Raw genomic sequence first — 20,212 nt, 5'->3', positions numbered from 1 at the left:
CTCATCATTAGGCGAATCTTCTGATCCAAGTGTCATTTTGGAAGCTTCCTGGGCACTGGCACATTGAGAAAAGATTCCTCCACATGTCAAAGTATGCCCAGCGCAGGTAGCCTTTGTTGCACTTGCTATGCAGCACAGGTACACCATAGAGCTTTTGACATTCAGCGCAGATGCTTAGTGGAGCAGCTGCTTTGATCCAAAATTGACCTGTTTTTGAGTGTTTTTCAGTGGAGAACTGATCTGTAGTGCTGTGGTTTGCTGACCTTGTTCCTCTAGGGGTAGGAACAACATGTTTAGGGACTTAGGATCCCTCAGATTATTGACATTTCATGCTCCATGCTGTAAGGCACAAAAATGTCTATAACAGTGATGAGGGGCTATCATGTGGGAACTATGTGGAAGCTAGTCACATGGCAATTCCCATTGACATTTCAAAAATAATTATTGGCCAATATTTTAAAGCATTGATAACTTTTGATTCGTAAGTCAAATCAAGATAAAATTTATATCACCATAAAGCTCTCATCGAGTAAGATGCGATGGTGGAATTAGTATTTATATTTACAGAAGTTGGAAATTGAGGAATTTTGTAGCACCTTCCACTGAGCTAGTTTAATCTAGGGTGGTGGAAGGGAGCATTATAGAGTGGTATTAGAGCATAAGGTTCAACACTAAACCTTTGGAGATGAGTTGGGGCTCTAGCACACTATGATATTATGTTAGGATCTAATGTAGTGTATTGTATCTAAATATAATGTTGTTATGAATTGTTTATAATATTTTAATTATGGGTTGCAAATCGATTGTAATCATGTTTAATAGGTTGAGTTTTTTTTTACAGATGTACTAACTTGCAACTTGATGTCTCAAATATTCTCACAACTATGTGATGTGGCAGGACTCCCAAGGTTATAATGAATGTGTTTATTGATATTAATGATGGGCTAACAATTATGTGTGGATGGACAACACATATGAGGACACTAAGGAATATCAAAAGAGAAAAAGGGAATGAGCAGTAGAATGGTGTAGTATAGCACTAGTAGATCACAACATGGGCATGAGTAAGAATAAATTGAGAAGAGAGGAAAGGTGGGATATCCTTATTTGATATATACATTGAAGAGATTGAAGGCGGAACTAAGGAGTTGTAAGGATTACAATGAGAGGATTGTCAGATCATAGGAGAAATAGGCTAAAGTAAATGCAATAATATTGAAAAGGATATCAACTTTATAGAGACAAAAAGCGACATGAGCTAGGAGTCGGTTACGAGTTTAATAAGAGTTCATTAGGAAATGCAAGGTAAGACTTGATGGTGATGGTGTAGAAGTAAACAGATCCAGAAAGAGTCACATGAATTTTGGTGAGAATAAAATAAGTGGAGGTACTCCATTGGGCACTCCAAAGAGGAGGATAGGCGATCATGGGAAACATTTAGGTGTTATCACTAAAAGGAACCATCACAAGAGAAGGAGAGAAAAATATTAATGCTAGAAGATATTAGGAAAGCCAAGCCTCCTACATTTGATGGTGAGTTAAGGAAAAAAAGAAGATGCAAAAGCATTGTTGTTTGGAATGAAGAAGTTTTTTAGAGTCCACGAGTACTTTAAAAACATGAAAGAAAAATTGGCCACCTTCAGCCTGAAGGGAAATGTTATATTTGGCAAGAAGACTTAAAGAATGAAAGGAAAATTAGTGAGGAAGAATTGTCCTAGAAGGAATTTGATAATCACTTCAGGGAAAAGTACCTGTATATGAGGTACCATGATAGAAAGGCTAAGGAATTTTATGAGCTCAAGCAAGGGTAGCTATTAGATGAAGAATACACAACAAAATTTTTGGAATTGTTTAGGTATGTGCTTTACCTCAAGGATGAGAAGGCAAAGATTCAAAGGTATATCAACAAGTTTCCACATACTTTCAAGGACAACATAGAGTTTGATGAGGCACAAACTCTTGAGGAGGCTATTAAAAAGATGAAGTAATGCTACGAGCAATCTAGGAATAGGTAAAAATATATGAATCAGTGGAAAGTAATAGGTGGTCTCAAATTCAAAGAAAAGAGGCAAGGAATTGCAAGACAATAGTCTGAATAATAGAAAGGGAGTTCGACCACCACTAATAGATGCAAGATTTATCAAAGGTGTACTAATGATGGAAGGGGCCAATTTACTAAGATTGTTGGAGTAGAGGCAAAGGGCTATGGAGGGGAACCACTAAAATGTTGGACCTATGGTGAAAATCATAGGAAGAGGGACTTCCCCTAATGAAAGAATGTGTTATGAAACCAGCTCAAGAAAAGATAGAAAAGATAGATCAACGCCTTAGAATTCAGCCTCTTCGAGGGGGAAACCTCCTTTACATTACATAAATGAACAATTCTTGGATGATACAAATGAAAAGACCTCCTTTCTATATATAGGAGTCTAAGGGGTCATAACATAATCAGAGCTGACATAACAATAATAATGTAAGGGCACAATAATAACAATAGTGGGCTTCTATGGGGCACATTAGTAACAATATGGACACTACATGGGTACATCAATATAATAAGTGGGTTGTACTAATAACAATAAGGGGTTACACTAGTAGTATAGGGGCCTAACAGAATGATGGTCTGAGGATTTACAATGCACAGGAAGCAAAGATAGTTAGATACATGCCTCATAGAATGCCTAGGATATACATTGTAGTGGGTAATGGACATGATAATCACCAGGCATCAGTTATTCAAATGGAAGGTACAATTAATAATTAGAGCATTTCGATTTCAATTTACCCTTTTTCAAAATTTAGTGACATGAGTCTGTCAATCGTTGAAAAACACGCATTGAAAAAGGAAGCACGTGTAGAGTCTTGGCTAGTTCAATTAACCATAGGGATAGAAAGGTGACTGGCGCATACAGTAAAGGCTTACTCTTTTGCGTTGAGAAATATGTTGACAACAACCAATTTTAATATATTGTCATTGGGTGCTTATGATGCCCTTATTGAAATGGATTGGTTGGCCATTCATAGAACAAAGGTTGATTGTTTTGAAAAATAAATTGAATGCCTCTACGAGGGCCGTGAAATAACATTTCTACAAGGGGAGCAAAAACCACTACTATATATGTTAATTTCATAGCTCAGGGACAAATTCCCTCCTTTGGATAGTCTTCCTCATCAAGAAAGACCCCTCTTAGCCCTTGGAAGAATTTAATTTGGTTAAGGAAAAATGTATTGTTAATATGGAAACCCACATGTGCACAAAAATATAGGTCATCATGTTAGGGTCCCACACTAACCCCCTTATTTATGTAGTAGGATCGAGTCATAGTAAAAAGTCAATAAAGCCCATATTAATAATTGTAAGTGGTTAACCCGCATTTAATGACAGGACCACAGTTAGTTGCAAATGGGCCATGGTATTAGATAGATGGTATTAATAAAAACCATGGTATTGATCCATGGTATTGCATGTATGAGTCATATATAAAGGATAGATACTCCCTGCGAGGAGCATTGTGTCTTATTTTGTAATCGAGCTCTGCTCTATTGGAGGTTGCCCCCTCGAAGAGGAAAGTGAACATTACTTTCTGAATAATAAAATACTTGCTCTTGTTTCTCACTATTCTATGTTCTGGGTATATTTCTTCGCATATCTTGTATTCTAGTAATCGTCTTGCAGGTTAAGAGCATAACAAGTGGTATCAAAGCTCTTTCCAGGGCAGGTGGGATCTCCATTTCTTAGCAAATTTTTTTTTGCTAGAGACGTGTTCTGGCGTCTTTAAACCACAAGATCTGTCGTTGAGCGCATAAACCTGCGGATTTGGGGAGGCATGCACGCAGGAAATACAAGAGGTGGTCACGCTTGTTGGACTCCCTTGTAACCCCTGTGGGTACCCCTTTGAGTAGTAGCGCATTAGACAGAACCACGCACGGACTGTCTTCCAAGTACCCTCTGGGTATATCGGAAGCCCCCTAGCTCCTTTGAAACCTCGCCATAGATAAACCGTCAGCCGTCTTGCTGCTACAGTACACCGAGAACAGCACTCGGAGAGATTACTCACTCGTACGATAGGGTAGTCGGGTTGTACGGCTAAGGGTACGGTTTATCCTCCTTAGTTAGAGCCCTGAAACGTTGGGCCAAGTACTACTGTCAGAACCTTATGTATATTGTGATTTGTAGCACCTGACACTCCTCGAGACCATAGTTCCCTTTTCTATCTTGGGATCACGCATAATCTCTGCCAGATCAGATCTCGCAAGGGGGTTTGCAGCAGCAACATACATCAGTCTCGCAGTTCCGAGTTAGCAGACCAGCCATTCCGATTTATTAGATCCATTAGATCCGCAGAAGCAATCTGTTCCACCGATCAGAGCTACCTGATTAGCCATTCAAATCTCTCAAATCCACCAGATCTGAGTAGTTGTGTGGGGTTCCTATACCGAGGAGTGATTTCCGCAAGACTTTTGGAAGCATTGACATTTTGAGGATTCGGCTACTGCAGTATTCCTAAGCAAGGAGTAAAACTCCGTTCTAAAAAAAAAGAGTCTGAGACCCTCCGCGGCGCTTATTGGTGATCTAGCCCATAAGAATCAGGACGATGAGCTGATCAAGGTGGTACCATTCAATTGTTAGTGAAAAAAAATTCGGGCTGTCCCAAATTTCAAGTACATCGGATCAGTGCATGGTAGAAACTAGAGCTCAAGCTATGGCCAATGAGAAGATCGACAAACTTGAACAATCCTTGCAAGCCATCCAAGCCCAGCTTGACAAACTATTTGATGCACTCTTTAAGGGCAAGGAGGAAGCCCGCGAGGAGGCGTATATTGGCAATGGACACAGTGAGGGTGAGTCTAGCCACTCTCTTCACCTCTGGGGCACCTGCCAACAATCCCGTCTGCGACCTCCCAAGCTGGATATGCATAAATTTGATGGTTCTCACACGGCCGCATGGGTAGCACAAATGGAGTAGTATTTCAATCTGAATAACATCTTAGATAATGAGACTCAGCTTATGGTGGGGAGCATGTACTTGGACAATGAAAGATGGCAATGGTGGGAATGGCATCAACGTGGCAATGGCAGTTTTGTGACTTGGGCCGCCTTCAAAAAAGCTCTTACAGAGCGCTTTGACCATGAATCTGCTTTTTTGGGTCGTCTCACTAAGCTCCGACAGACTGGCACAATGGATGAATATGTTATAGCCTTTGAAGCCTTAGCTTTCTGCACTCGGGATCTCCCAGATGTATTCTACATGGAATGTTTTATCAACGGTCTTAAAGAGGCCATACAAGCCCACGTCTGACTGCACCACCCTCCCACATGGTCAGAGGCTTGCAAGGTAGCTCGTAACGTGGAACGTGCGTTAGCGGCCCAGTCCATTCGCCCAAATTTCACCGCCAAGGGTCGCCCCCCACAGGCTCACAGCATGACTCAAACACTTAAGGTTCAAAAGGTGTCACCTGTAGAAATGGCCGAAAGAAGAAAGCAGGGATTATGTTGCTACTGTGATGAAAAATACTCCCCAGGTCATAAATGCAAGGAGCCTAAATTTTTTCAAATTGATGCCACTGATTACAGCTCATCGGAGGAAGCCCAACCACTTGAGGAACCTGAGGAGGCAGAAGAGGACAACCAGAAGGACAATGTCCCTGATGAACCAGTTATTTCACTTCATGCTTTGGCAGGGATTTATTCACCTCAAACTTTCAAAATCAGAGGTTTTATCAAACATCGCCCAGTAGTATTCTTGATTGATAGTGGAAGCGCACATAATTTCATCCATCAAAAAGTCGCGGAAGTAGTGCATTGTTTTGTACGAGCAGTTTCTAACTTCCAAGTCCAAATTACGGATGGGGGAACAATGAAATGTGAAGGCCGTTGTGAAAATGTCAAACTTCAAATGGGGGATTATCAGTTGAAGACCCACATGTTTGCCATACACATGGGAGGGTGCGACATTGTCCTCGGTGCTCAATGGCTTCAGACTCTTGGGCCAATCACAATGGATTTCCACGAGTTATATATGAGCTTTAAGCAGAACAAATCCACACATACCCTCCGCAGACTCCAGGAAGGAGCTCCCTCTATCATCAGCTCACATAGGATGGAAAAATTGCTAAAAAAGAGCCATCATGGAGTTATAGCTCAATTTAATGCCATCCAGGCCGTTGAACCCAATTCTTTGCCGATTCATCCTGAGATACAACGGATTTTAAATAACCATCTGCCAGTCTTTGACAAGCCTCATGAGCTTGCACCCTCGAGAGGGGAACATGATCATAGCATCACCTTGGTTCCAGGGGCCCAACCACCAAATGTGCGCCCATACAGATATCCGTTCACCCAAAAGAATGAAATAGAAAAAATAATCAAGGAACTTTTGGAAGCAGGTGTCATTCGTCCCAGCATTAGTCCTTATTCATCACCGGTGGTCATGGTGCTCAAGAAAGATGGGGAATGGCAGATGTGTCTAGAATTTAGGGCCCTCAATAAGTTGACAATCAAAGATAAATTTCCCATCCCGGTTGTTGATGATTTGTTGTATGAACTCAATGGGGCTCAATTCTTCACTAAGCTCGATCTTCGCTCAGGGTACCACCAAATTCGCATGAAGGAAGTCGACATTCCAAAGACTGCTTTCAGAACTCATGAAGGCCATTATGAGTTCCTGGTCATGCCATTCAGTCTTTGTAATGCCCCATCTACTTTTCAGAGCCTTATGAACCACCTTCTCAAACCATATCTCAGGAAATTTGTCCTTGTTTTCTTCGATGGCATCCTCATCTATAGTTGCAGTTGGGCCACACATCTTCAGCATGTAGATCTGCTCTTGCAACTGCTCTGCAAGCATAAATTATTTGTTAAGATGTCCAAGTGTTCTTTTGGCATGGAAGAAGTTGAGTATTTGGGCCACATTGTGGGGCGTGAAGGTGTCAAGGTGGACCCCAAAAAGATCTAGGCAATGCAGGATTGGCCTCAACCTAAGACCTTGAAGAGCCTGAGAGGATTTTTGGGTCTCACAGGCTATTATTGCAAATTTGTCCACAATTATGGTCGCATTGCGAAGCCCCTCACTCAACTCCTCAAGAAAAATTCATTCTTCTGGAATGATGATGCACAACAGGCATTTACAGCTCTCAAAAATGCCATGTGTTCCACTCTAGTCTTAGCATTCCCTGATTTCACCAAATCTTTTGTCATTGAATGTGATGATTCGGGTACGGGTATTGGGGCGGTCTTAATGCAGGAAGGTCAACCCTTGGCCTTCACAAGCCAACAACTAAGTGGGAAGAATTTGGGACAATATACCTATGAGAAGGAAATGATGGCCATCTTACATGCAGTAGATACCTGGCGACCTTACTTACTGGGGCGACGTTTCCAAATCCGCACAGACCATCATAGTCTTAAATATTTTTTGGAGCAACACCTATCCTCCCCACAACAAAATAAATGGCTCACCAAAATGATGGGATATGATTATGAGATCATTTACAGGAAAGGGCGCGAAAATAGTGTAGCAGATGCATTATCTTGCCAATTTGAGGAGGAAAGTACCCTGCTCGCAATTTCCCTTCCCATTCCAGAATGGATTGAAGAGGCTCGCAGGGAATGGTTTTCACATCCTTGGCTCTCCCAACACATTACTCAATTGTAGGCGGATCCAAATTCCACAAAGGGCTACTCGTGGTAGGATGAGATTCTTCGCTACAAGGATAGAGTGGTAATATCACCAACATCCACCCTCAAAAGCCGCATTTTGGCAGAATTGCACTCATCCCCCATTGCAGGACATTCAGGCTTTTAGAAGACGTATGCTCGCACTAGAAAATCATTTTTTTGGACAGGCATGAAAAAGGACATCCTTACTTTTGTAGCGGAATGCGATGTCTGTCAATGCCACAAAGGGGAGATAGTCAAAGCACCAGGCACATTACAACCGTTGCCCATCTGGGCATCAATATGGATAGAGGTTTCTATGGATTTCATTACAGGTCTTCCAAAGTCAGGAAACAAGTCAGTCATCATGGTGGTTGTGGACCGAGTTTCTAAGTATGCTCATTTTTGCACCCTACCCCACCCATTTACACTGACTTTGGTCTCTTAATCTTTCATGGATCAGATCTTCAAATTGCATGGCATGCCCACTTCTATTTTGTTTGATCGTGACCCGATCTTCACTAGTAATTTTTGGCAGGAACTCTTCAGGCTACAAGGCACCCAACTAAAACTTAGTACTTCCTATCACCCACAAACGGATGGTCAAACTGAAGCCATCAACAAATGTCTGGAAACCTACATTAGGTGTTACACTTTAGAAAAGCAACATCTTTGGGTACAGTGGTTACCTCTAGCTGAATGGTGGGATAACACCAACTATCATGCCACCACCAAAGTGACTCCCTAACTTCCCCTACTTCTTATATCAAGGGGTGCTCAAAGGTACAAGCACTGGATCAACTCCTACAAAACCGCACAACCATGCTTGCCCATCTTAGAGAGAATCTTCATCAAGCTCAAAATCGCATGAAGCAACAGGTAGATCAGCATCGCTCAGAGCGCCAATTTTAAGAAGGGGATCAGGTATTTTTGAGGCTGCAACCATATAAGCAAACATCACTCAAAGACAAGGGTTGTTAGAAACTATCTCCAAAATTCTACGGACCATATCAAGTACTTTAGCGCATTGGAGAAGTGGCCTACAAGCTAGCTTTGCCACCCACTGCAAAAATCCATCCAGTTTTCCATGTCTCATGCCTCAAGAAAGTGATTGGGAACAATTGCAGAATTCAAACCAATCTACCTAAATTGGATGAAGAAGGTTCAATCTGGCTCCAACTTGAACAGGTCCTAGACACACGAGAATGGCACCTGTGTGATCACATGATTAGGGAAGTCCTCGTCAAGTGGAAAGACACCTCTCTAGAAGATGCAACCTGGGAACCAGCCACTATTCTTCAGCAGTTTCCACAGCTTTAGCTTTGAGGACAAGGCTATTCTTAAGGGGGAGGGCATGTTAGGGTCCCACCCTAACCCCCTTATTTATGTAGTAGGATCGAGTCATAGTAAAAAGTCAATAAAGCCCATATTAATAATTGTAAGTGGTTAACACGCATTTAATGACGGGACCACAGTTAGTTGCAAATGGGCCATGGTATTAGATAGATGGTATTAATAAAAACCATGGTATTGACCCATGGTATTGCATGTATGAGTCATATATAAAGGATAGATACTCCCTGCGAGGAGCATCGTGTATTATTTTGTAATCGAGCTTTGCTCTATTGGAGGTTGCCCCCTTGAAGAGGCAAGTGAACATTGCTTTCTGAATAATAAAATACTTGCTCTTGTTTCTCACTATTCTATGTTCTGGGTATATTTCTTCGCATATTTGGTATTCTAGTAATCGTCTTGCAGGTTAAGAGCATAACACATCCTTAAGGATAAATTGGGCACCCTTGGAAGCATATAAATACAAGTCAAGTGAGCCTCATTTGGACAACATCATCAGGCATTTTCTTCCTCTCTCTTATTTTTTTGGCTCACAAATGTCTAAGATTGGTTTGCTACAAGCATGAAATTGCATGGTTCGAGCTCACATGTGTGAAAAGGAAAATTTGATTTCGGGCCGCAGGGTTGGAACAAGGAAATCTCGGTTGTAGACACATGCATACAGAGTGCTCCATGCAGTGAAAGAGTTGCAGCCACATAAATGATCACTAGCTTCGTGTGACTCGGACCTAGGATATTTTGACAGTTGACCACATACTTTGATTGTTGACTGCAGGACTAGGAACTTTGATTCTGATCAGTATTATTGTTGGGCCCATATCTTGGATATTGTTTGGTTGGTTTTTCTTGATAGTTTTGTAATTGAAGAATCAGATCATTGTGTTCTCTATTTGCTGAACATTTTATGACAATATAATAAGAAGAAGAATTTGAAAGGTTTTCCCCCTTGTGGGGTTTTTCCTTGGTCTTTGACCAAATCCTTGTGTATCTTATTATTGCTCTTGATTATCTATTGTCTATTGTATTTAATGTTCTATCTACAATTTCTATTAATCATTGGAAGATTAAATTGTTTTGAAAGATTGTTAATTGAAGATAAGAATTGGGCTAAAGTAGTTGTAACAACATAGAACACTGGAAAATTAACATGGTATCATAGCTAAGGTGAATTCAAGCCCAAGGAAACAAGAAAAAATAGAAATCATCTTTGAAACAAGTTGAAGCAACCCATTTGATTTGGTCAAGATGTCTACCTCATACTTCAAAGGATAATGAGAAGCTTGGTGACTCATCTAACTTTGTTGCTTGGATGATCGGGTTGGAAGTTGTATTACATGAAAACCATGTTTTGTAATATTTGCAAGGAAAATTACCCGAGCCTCTGGAAAATTCTTTTGTTGCTGTCAATTCCAAGCACAAGAAAGGGGACCTCAAAGCTAATAAAATTCCCATTAATGGTTTGTAGGATCATTTACTTGTTTATGTTGGTAATTTAAAGAGTTCTAAATACATTTATGATAAGTTGGTTGGGATGTATCAAGTCAACAATTTGAATCATATCCTCTCCTTGAAGAATAAGCTCAAGGAATTGAAAATGAATAAGGGAGAATTTATGCAATCTTATATCATGAGGGTATCTCAACTAAGGGATCAACTATAGACTACTGGTGAGACTATATCTGATAGAGAGTTGGTGATGATCACTCTTCAAGGTCTTCCTCCTATTTGGGAAACCTTCATTACTACTATAAGAAACAACAATAAACTTCCAACATTTGATAATCTCGTTGGACAATGCACTCAAGAAGAAACCAGGATGATTGCCCAAGGGAGGATTCAAAAGCATGAAGAAGAAGATCCCTTTGCATTTGTTGCTCAAGAAAAGAAGAACAAAGGTAATGGTATACCATCCAATTCAAGAAACTTCTATCCCTAATATGAAAACTCCAAAATAATATTGAGAAAAGACATGCCTCAAGTTGAATTCTTCAATTGCCACAAGTATGGTCACTATGCCTTAGACTGTCTAAGAAAGAGAGATGATCCAAGATCCAACAGAGGCTACAAAACATATATATTTATAGAAGAAGAGGAGACTATGAAATAAGAAGGGATGATAGGAGAATAGATACTGCAAATGACTATGAAGAAGGCCATCGTCCTCAAAACAGAGCAAGAAATTCTAGGTATGAAAACAATGCAACTACTAGTCAATCTGAATATAATTTTATTTTCACTTTTTATAGTTCTTCTCCTCTATATTCATATGATAGTTGGTTAGTAAATAGTGGGACTTCTTGACATTTATTTGGGTACAAGGAAGTCCTCTCTAACTTAGTTGAGAGGGAGACAAGTTTGACAATCATTCTTGGAGATAACTCTACTCATCCTGTGAAGGGTTTTGGTTTTGTCAAATTTCATTTAAACTCTGGTGAATCCATTCTTATTCATTATTTGATCTACATCCTGGGTTTAAGGAATATCTTGGTATCTATTTTTTCTTTGGAAGACAAGGGCACATGAGTAGATTTTATAAAGGGAAAATTCCTCACTTGGCCTAAGGAGTCTTGTATGAGGGATGCATTCACCTTGGGATTTAGAGTTGAAGGAATCTATAGAGTCAATGGAAGACCTCTTTTAGAAATGGCCCATGATACTAATAATCAAAGTGAGCTATGGAACCGAAGGTTAGCACATATACATTATGAATCCCTACTAGAATTGAAGAAGTTAGTCTTTGGAATGCTTGATGTTCAAGCCGGTCATGATGGAGTTTATCTGAGATGTGCCAGTGGTAAGAATAAAATGGGACCATCCCCCTCTAGCAGGAACAAGGCCAGTGATATTCTTCAACTTATTCATTCTGACCTATGCGGACCCATGCTTGTGCACTTTATTAGTGGACATCTCTATTATATAATCTTCATTGATGATTTCTTCAGGAAAACATGGATATACTACTTAAAATACAAGGATAAGGATTTTGATATGTTCAAAGACTTCAAGGCATTGATAGAAAATCAAATAGGGAATAATACCAAAGTCTTATAAAATTACAATGGTGGAGAGTACATTTCAAATGAGTTCATTGAATTTTGCAGGTAGGTTGGAATCAAGAAGGAAACTAGTGTACTTTACAACCCCAAGAAAAATGGAGTGGCTGAAAAAAAGAACAAGTCCATTGTAATAGCCCCTAGTTGACTTTCCATGTAAAATAAAAATAAGACCAAGGTCATGGGACACATATTCCAAGATGAATGGTGGGAAAACATTATAGTGGGAATCACTTACGGTTTATTAATGGCTATGGAAATTGACAAAGGCAAAGAGGCAATCATTGGTAATTTAATATGAGAAAATAACAGAAAATAGGAGAAAATGAAGGTGAAAAGACCAAAATAAGCATGCAAGGGAAATTAGAGAGAAAATGAAGGAAAATGAAGAAAAAGGAAAGAAAAAGGAGAAAGGAGAGGAAGCAACTAGACATCAATGATAAAAAGGCACCTTAGAAATAGTTAACAACTTTTTCTCAACTTTGGATCAGTTTTCAGAAAAGGAGAAGGAGAAAGAACTTGTACAAGTAATCAAGCAAAACAAGGGTGTGCAAGAGGAAGTTTTGATAATAGCAGGCGAGGAAAAACAATAGTTTTGGACTTGTAGGTGATAGTGTGCCTGTGTGATTTAGCATTTTTGTATTTGAATGCATGGTACATGCATTTGGTTATTTTTCTATCATTGGCATGGGTTTTTCCTAGATTGAAAGTGGTTTCAACCTTGCCTTTCCATTTCCTAGATAACCATGGCATGGTGGAATTCATTCTTGGTTGAGCTTTGGATTTCCGGATTATTTTGGATCTGGTTTTGGTGGTCTCAGGAAAATCCAAAAAGTTGGCGGTGGAGATGGTTTTTTGTATGAAGCGCTTGACATGTGGGTGGACATAGGAAAAATCCTTTGTGTATGGTAAAGGAATTTTGAGTCATCCAAGCTTGTTTTCATTTTTTGATCTCAGGACTGGTTTAGGTGAGATCACGGTAGCTTGAGGGTGGAGGTGGCTTAACCTTTGCATGTTTGGTTATGTCTTAGTTTATCCCATGAGATCCCACATTCGTGCTTGGAATATGGCATAGGGGTGATTGATTAAAAGAGATATTTGGTTCAACCCAATATATGGCTGGGTGGTAAGTGGAAGTCCCTGACTTGGTTGGATTTTTCATATGTTAATATGAGATATTTGTTAAAAATAGCAACAAGAAATCCTAATTCAATTTGTCCTTAAATTAAATTAGGAATTAAATCGAAATTATATTCTCATAGCAACTTGTAATACTTAATTAAGTTAATTTGACTTAGTTGACTTAGTAGATTCGAGTTAGAAGTCTATCTAGAGTCATGTAGAGTGATTCCTAAATTTTAGGGGTACAAGTTGAGTTCGTTTGAGTTTTAATTAATTAACACGGTTTAACTAAGTTATAGTCAGTTAGATTAGTTCAAACAGTTGGAGGAACTACTAGGAGGTCTAGTAGTGGGGAGAAGCTTTGGTGCATCTTCACTGCTCCACCATTTAACTGAAGATTCACTCATAAATAACTCATGCATGTCAGTTCAAAGGAAGACCCGGTTGAGATTAGAGTTCAGGGACAATGTATTATTAGTTGTATAATTTTCCGAGTTGTATAGATGGTGCATGCAATTAGTAGAATGCCTATGATGGATTGCACAGTTGTGGTGAGGTATTTTCCCAATTAAATATGGGCTAATTCTCTCAGGAATTGTGCAAGGAAGTAGGGGCTTGGAAGGCAACAAAATTGGCTAAGTGTTGGCTTGATCTGGTTTGTGAAGCAGAGAGATAGATTGTACTTGTGCAAGAATTGTTCGGGGTTGAACAAGAATTATATTTTCTTCTTAGATCTTCTGGTTAATGAAATATAGATAGTCAGGTTTTTGAGCAGTTGCTTTCCACAGAAAATTATTGTGTTATGTGCGATTGAAATTCTTCCTTTTCTGCTTAGTGTTTTCATCGATTAATTTTGGTTTCCACTGATGAGTAGAGTATATTCTTGTCTTTTGTTTTATCATATCACATAAGTTGTTGAATCTATAGTAAAAATATACATGGTATTAGAACTGAAGACATTATAGAAGAGGAGAATACGAGTTTGTTGTGCAGGTGAAATCAAATTTACAATTTCATACTTCAGAGTTTGCAGGATGTCATTCTACGGTTTGAGACTTGAGTATGCCCTGGAGGGTAGATCAAATTACATAGGTTAGAAGGACAGGATGGAGGCAGTGTTGGAAGACATCGGGCTGAAGGAATTCATACATAATGATATTTTGAAGCCTCCAACATCTGATGCTAAAGAACTGGCTGAATGGAGAAAGTGTGTGGAAAAGGCGAGAAGGATTATCCTAGAAGTTGTTCGAGATAATATTGTCTCGAATCTCCATGGTAAGGAAACTCCATTTTCAATGTTGAATGCATTAACGAACCTATTTCAAAATAGCAGTGACCACAGGAAGTTGGCACTGAAGGAAAAGCTCAGAAAGGTCGATATGGAGAAGGGCGACTCAATTCTGAAGTATTTGACCAAGTTCACTCAATTTCCGGATGAGCTTAGAAGTGTCGGAATTACTATTGCAAAAGACGATCTAGTGATCCTAGCACTTCTAGGACTTCCCAAGGGTTGGCATAGTTACCAAGACTCAGTTAATGGGAGGGACAAGCTACTAGAGTGGGAGTGATTGAGGTCTGACTTGGTACAGGAAGAGATTCGACGTAACACCAGAGACGGATCCTCATCAAAGCATGATGATGAGGAGAATTGTCCCTTAGCTGGTAAGGCAAAGAAAGGGAAGGGGAAGTGATCCCATTCCAAATCAAATTATTTTTAGGGCAACAAGAAGGACATGTTGAAAATAAAGTGTTTTCACTGTCATGAGCTGGGACACTACCACAAAGTGTCCACACAAGAAGGATAGTAAGAAGCCCTCAGAAGGAGTGGTACGGTGAAGCTCTTGCTTCACAATTCAAATTGGATTTTACCCTCATTGCTTGTATGGTGTCATCGACGATGGGTAGTGTGTGGTACCTGGAAAGTGGAGCTTCATTCCATATGACTAGTAACAAAGAGCTCTTCAGTAACTTGGAGGAGAAGGATCTCCAGATTCATATTGAGATGGGTGATGATGGGAGGTATAGTGCAACCAACATCAGTACAGTAACCTTTCAGAGGGAGTCTAGTTATCCCCTCACTTTGTGAGATGTTATGTATGTTTCAGGTTTGAAGAAGAACTTGGTTTATGTTTCCATGTTAGAGGATAGAGGCCATGATGTGATATTTAGGAAGGGAAAGGTGTTCCTCCGTCACATAGCCACAAGACAGGTGAAGCGGATACGTGTTCGAGTGAAGAACCTCTCCAAATTGGAGGTAGAAGATTGCACTACGTTGAGCACTAGAGTAGAGAAGGTACAAAGCTGAGACATCGATGAGTTGTGGCATAGGAGATTGGGTCACTTGCATGATGGAGCTTTAAATATATTGCAACAAATTTCTATAGGGCTTCCCAAGGGTACAATAGAGTAGAGAGACACATGAAAAGGGTGTACATTGGGGAAGTACACCAAAGCTTCCTTTCATGACAAATATAGTGGAGCACATGCAATCCTTAATCGAGCTCACTCAGATGTGTGTGGACCATTCTCGAGAGCATCTGCAGACAAGCACATGTATTATGTAATATTTGTTGATGATTTTTCTCGTGAGTGTTGGATTTTATTCATGTAGAAGAAAGATCAGATGTTTGCAAAGTTTTGTGAATTTAAATCACTTGTGAAGAAAGATACTGGCAGGAAAGTTAATGCTCTCAGAAGCGATAACGGTGGAGAGTATGTGTCAAATGAGTTCAAAAAATTCTGTGCATCAGAAGGCATTCAACATGAGTTGAAAGCACCTCATAACCCATAGAAGAACGGGGTGGCTGAAAGGAATAACATAATCATTATGGGAGAGGCACAGGAGATGTTGCATGATCAGGGCCGACCACTACACTTATGGGTTGAAGCATGCGAGACAATTGTTTATTTGTAGAACATAATCCCTCATCGAATTCTCAGGATGAGTACACCAGAAGAGGCATTTCCAAGGAAGAAACTAGATGTGGCACACTTCAGGATCTTTGGTTCATCAGTCTACTGCCATCTTACCAAATATGTGTGGAAAAAGGTAGAGCCAACAACTGAGTTGGGCATATCTATGGGGTACATTGATAAACCTCACAACTATCTAGTGTACCTGACAACCAACAAGATGACATTGGTTCACAGAGATGTGATGTTTGATGAAGAGAAGGACATGAGATGTTCTCTTGAGAGGGAGCTTCAGTTACATGTTGTTGAGGAGCTTTAAGCTCCAAAGGAGGAACCTCAAGATGATGTGGAGCAGCCACATGCAAAGGAGCAGGGAGTCCAAATACGCACTCATGCAAATTCTTCTAGATATGGGAGAAAGCACACCAGAGAGGTTGATAGGTTGTTGCATGATGTTAGAGAGAATGTGGGAGCACCCACATCACAACGTAGGTAGAGGAGGTCACCAAAGAGGTACACTGGCTACATGGCTCTAATGAGCGAGAGTGTAGAGATTCAACCATCTTCTTTCTGAGGAAGTAGTGCAACAACTAGTTTGGGTTAATGCCATGATTGAGGAGTTTGACTCAATTATCAGGAATAATGTTTCAGAAGTGGTCCCAAGACCTGCAGACAAGTCAGTGGTGAGTTCTAGATGGCTTTACAAGGTAAAGCAAGCAGCTGATGGTAGTGTGGAGAAACACAAGGCCAGGTTTGTGGCCAAAGGGTTCTATTGGGTGGAGGGGATTGATTACAATGAGACTTTTGCTTTTGTAGCAAGGTACTCATCAATTAGATTCATTCTATCACTCTCAACATAGATGGGATGGAAGATACATTAGATGGATGTAAATACATTATTCCCCAACGACATGATTGAGGAAGAGGTGTATATTGAGCATCCTGAAGGATTTGAGACCTTCAACAGAGAGTTGCATGTGTGTAGACTCAAGTGATCATTGTATGGACTAAAAAAATCACCCCGTGTTTGGTACACTAGGATTGATAGCTATTTCACTGGGTTGCGCTTCACAAAAATTGAAGAAGATGCAAACCTTTACCATATTGTTGTTGAAGGTAAATTTTTTATTATTGTTTTATATGTCGACGATTTGATTTTGACAGGTGATGATAAGTTGATCAAGTCTTACAAAGAGGATCTTCCAAGAGGGTTTGAAATGAAGGACTTCATGCTCATGCACTACTTTCTAGGGATGGAAATACAACAAGGAGATGAGGACTTGTTTGTCTCTCAGGGCGGATATGCCAACAAGATACTAAAAAAGTTCCACATGGAGAGCAATAAACCCATGGAGACTCCTCTAGCTGGTAACTGGAGGAAGGAGGATGTTACTTCCGATGAAGTAGGATGCTACTTCCGGTGAAGTAGTGGAGGCTACTATTTATAGATAGCTTGTGGGTTCACTCATGTATTTGGAAAACACAAGACCAAACATGTGTTATGCAGTTAACTAGCTTAGTAAAGCTATGGTTAATTCGACCAAACTATATTAGAAGGAAACCAAACATGTGTTGAGATACCTCAAAGGAACCACTCAGTTTGGTATTTGGTACAAACAGACAGAGGGAGTGAAGCTTCAAGGCTTCACCGATGTAGATTTGGCAGGGATTCCATCCAACAGGAAAAGCACATCAGATGGGATCTTCAGTATTGGGTCAGCAGTTGTTTCTTGGTACAACAAGAAACATAGATTAGTTTCACTCAATTCAACAGAAGTAGAGTACATGGATGCTAGTCAAACAGCTTGTGAGGCTATCTGGATGAGGAATATTCTTGTTGGTTCTTTAGTCAGCAGATGGATCGAATAGTGATTTACTGTGACAACCAGGGTTGTATCAAACTCTATGAGAATCCATTTTTTAATGATCAGTCCAACCATATTGATATCCAATATCACCATCTTTGAGACTGTGTGTAGAGGGAGAATCATGTTGCTGGAGTACATTCCTACAGAGGAGCAAGATGCAAATATTTTGACAAAGGCATTGTCAAGATGAAAATTCAAGTTTCATAGAGGCAGGATCGGGGTAGCAGATAATCCCTTTCTTGTTGAGAGGGAGTGTTAAAAATAGCAACAAGAAATCCTAATTTAATTTGTCCTTGAATTAAATTAGGAATTAAATCAAAATTCTATTCTCATAGCAACTTGTAATAGTTAACTAAGTTAATTTGACTTAGTTGGCTCAGTAAATTCGAGTTGGAATTCTATCTAGAGTCATGTAGATTGATTCCTAAATTTTAGGGGTCCAAGTTGAGTTCTTTTGAGTTGTAATTAATTAACTCAGTCTAACTGAGTTATGATCAATTAAACTAGTTCAAACAGTTGGAGGAAATAGTAGGAGGTATAGTAATGGGGAGAAGCTTCAGTGCTTCACCAATTAACTGAAGATTCACTCATAAATAACTCATGCATGTCAGTTGAGAGGAAGAACCAGTTGAGATTAGAGTTCAGGGACAATGTACTATCATTTGTATAATTTTCTGAGTTGTACAGATGGTGCATGCAATCAGTAGAAAGCTTATGATGGATTGCGCAGTTGTGGTGAGGGATTTTCCCAATAAAATATGGGCTAATTATCTCAAGAATTGCACATGGAAGTAGGGGCTTGGCAGATATCAGAATTGGGTAAGTATTGGCTTGAGCTAGTTTGTGAAGCAGAGAGATAGATTGTACTTATGCAGGAATTGTTTGGGGTTGAACAAGCATTGTATTTTATTCTCAAATATTATGGTTACTATACCTCCTACCTATAGTTCTGGTTAATGAAATATAGATAGTCAGGGTTTTGAGTAGTTTCTTTCCTTGGAAAATTATCGTGTTATGTGTGATTGAAATTCTTCCTTTTCTGCTTATTGTTTTCATCGATCAATTTTGGTTTCGACTGATGAGTAGAGTAGATTCTTGTATTTTGTTTTAGCATATCACATAAGTTGTTGAATCTACAATAAAAATCTACAATATTTTCCTATTGTGATCAATGAGCATTGTACTATTTATTATGTTGTTTTTATGGTTGACTTGTCATGGTTTCTATTCTAGTTATATGTTGGTTATATACATGGTTATATGATGTGCTATTATTATGGATCTTGTTCATGATTCGATAACTTATTGAATGGTTAATGAATTCATGGGCTAACAAGTGTTGTTGTAGCTACTTGAGAAGTAATTGGACCTTCTTTAGGATTCTCTGATGAAGTTCAAGTGTTTATGATCAGATATGCATTCATGACCTGTAGATTTTATGTTTATCATATGTTTGACGAAATGTTTATCATGCATTAGGCATGTCTTGGTCAAGATATCACTTGAGTATTGATTCTCTAGTCTTATCATCTTATACATGTTTCTGGAAAGTTTTGGGAACTTCTGGGTTGTGGCCTTCAGGCTAGCCCTGAAAAGGTGGCACAGATCTTGCAATCATTGGCTCCAAATAGGGAAATTTTGGTCATAAAAACATGCAGGAAGGCTTATGGGTGTGCTTGAAGCCTTCCAACCACATGCATAGTGTGTCAAGGGTACAATTGGGGTGAAAAGTTTGAAAAAAGAAGTTCCAACTCAAGATCTAATCAGCAGAGGTTGTTGGTTGACTTCTAGGTGATATGGTGTTCTTGAGAGGCATCAGTAAGAGTTTCGGTTAGTAGGCCCCACTTCCATAAATGGAACTTGGAGGTTAGGTCATGTCATATTAACTCTCGACTCATGTTTCCACTGGAGAGCTTGTAAAAACCAATAAATGTGGGAGGATTTGTTATGTGTGTATTAAAATTTTGTTACACCATCAGTTGAAACTAGTTTAACTAAATTTAACTCAGTTAAACTGAATTAAATAATTACAGCTCAAAATAAACTCAACTAGGACTCCAAAAAATGGAAGACACTCTACATGACTCTAGTTAGACTCCCAAATTGAATTAACTCAGCCAACTAAGTCAAATTATCTTTGTTAATTATTACAAGTTGTCATGAGATGTGTAATTACAATTTAATTACTAATTTAATTCAAGGACAAAATTAAGTTAGGATTTTCTTGTTGCATTTTCAAAACTCCC

The sequence above is a fragment of the Pinus tabuliformis genome, chromosome 6, assembly GCF_031772625.1.
Source record: "Pinus tabuliformis cultivar Carrire ecotype Pingquan chromosome 6, CPIR1, whole genome shotgun sequence".
Taxonomy (NCBI): Eukaryota; Viridiplantae; Streptophyta; class Pinopsida; order Pinales; family Pinaceae; genus Pinus; species Pinus tabuliformis.
This window is presented reverse-complemented; position numbering follows the sequence as displayed.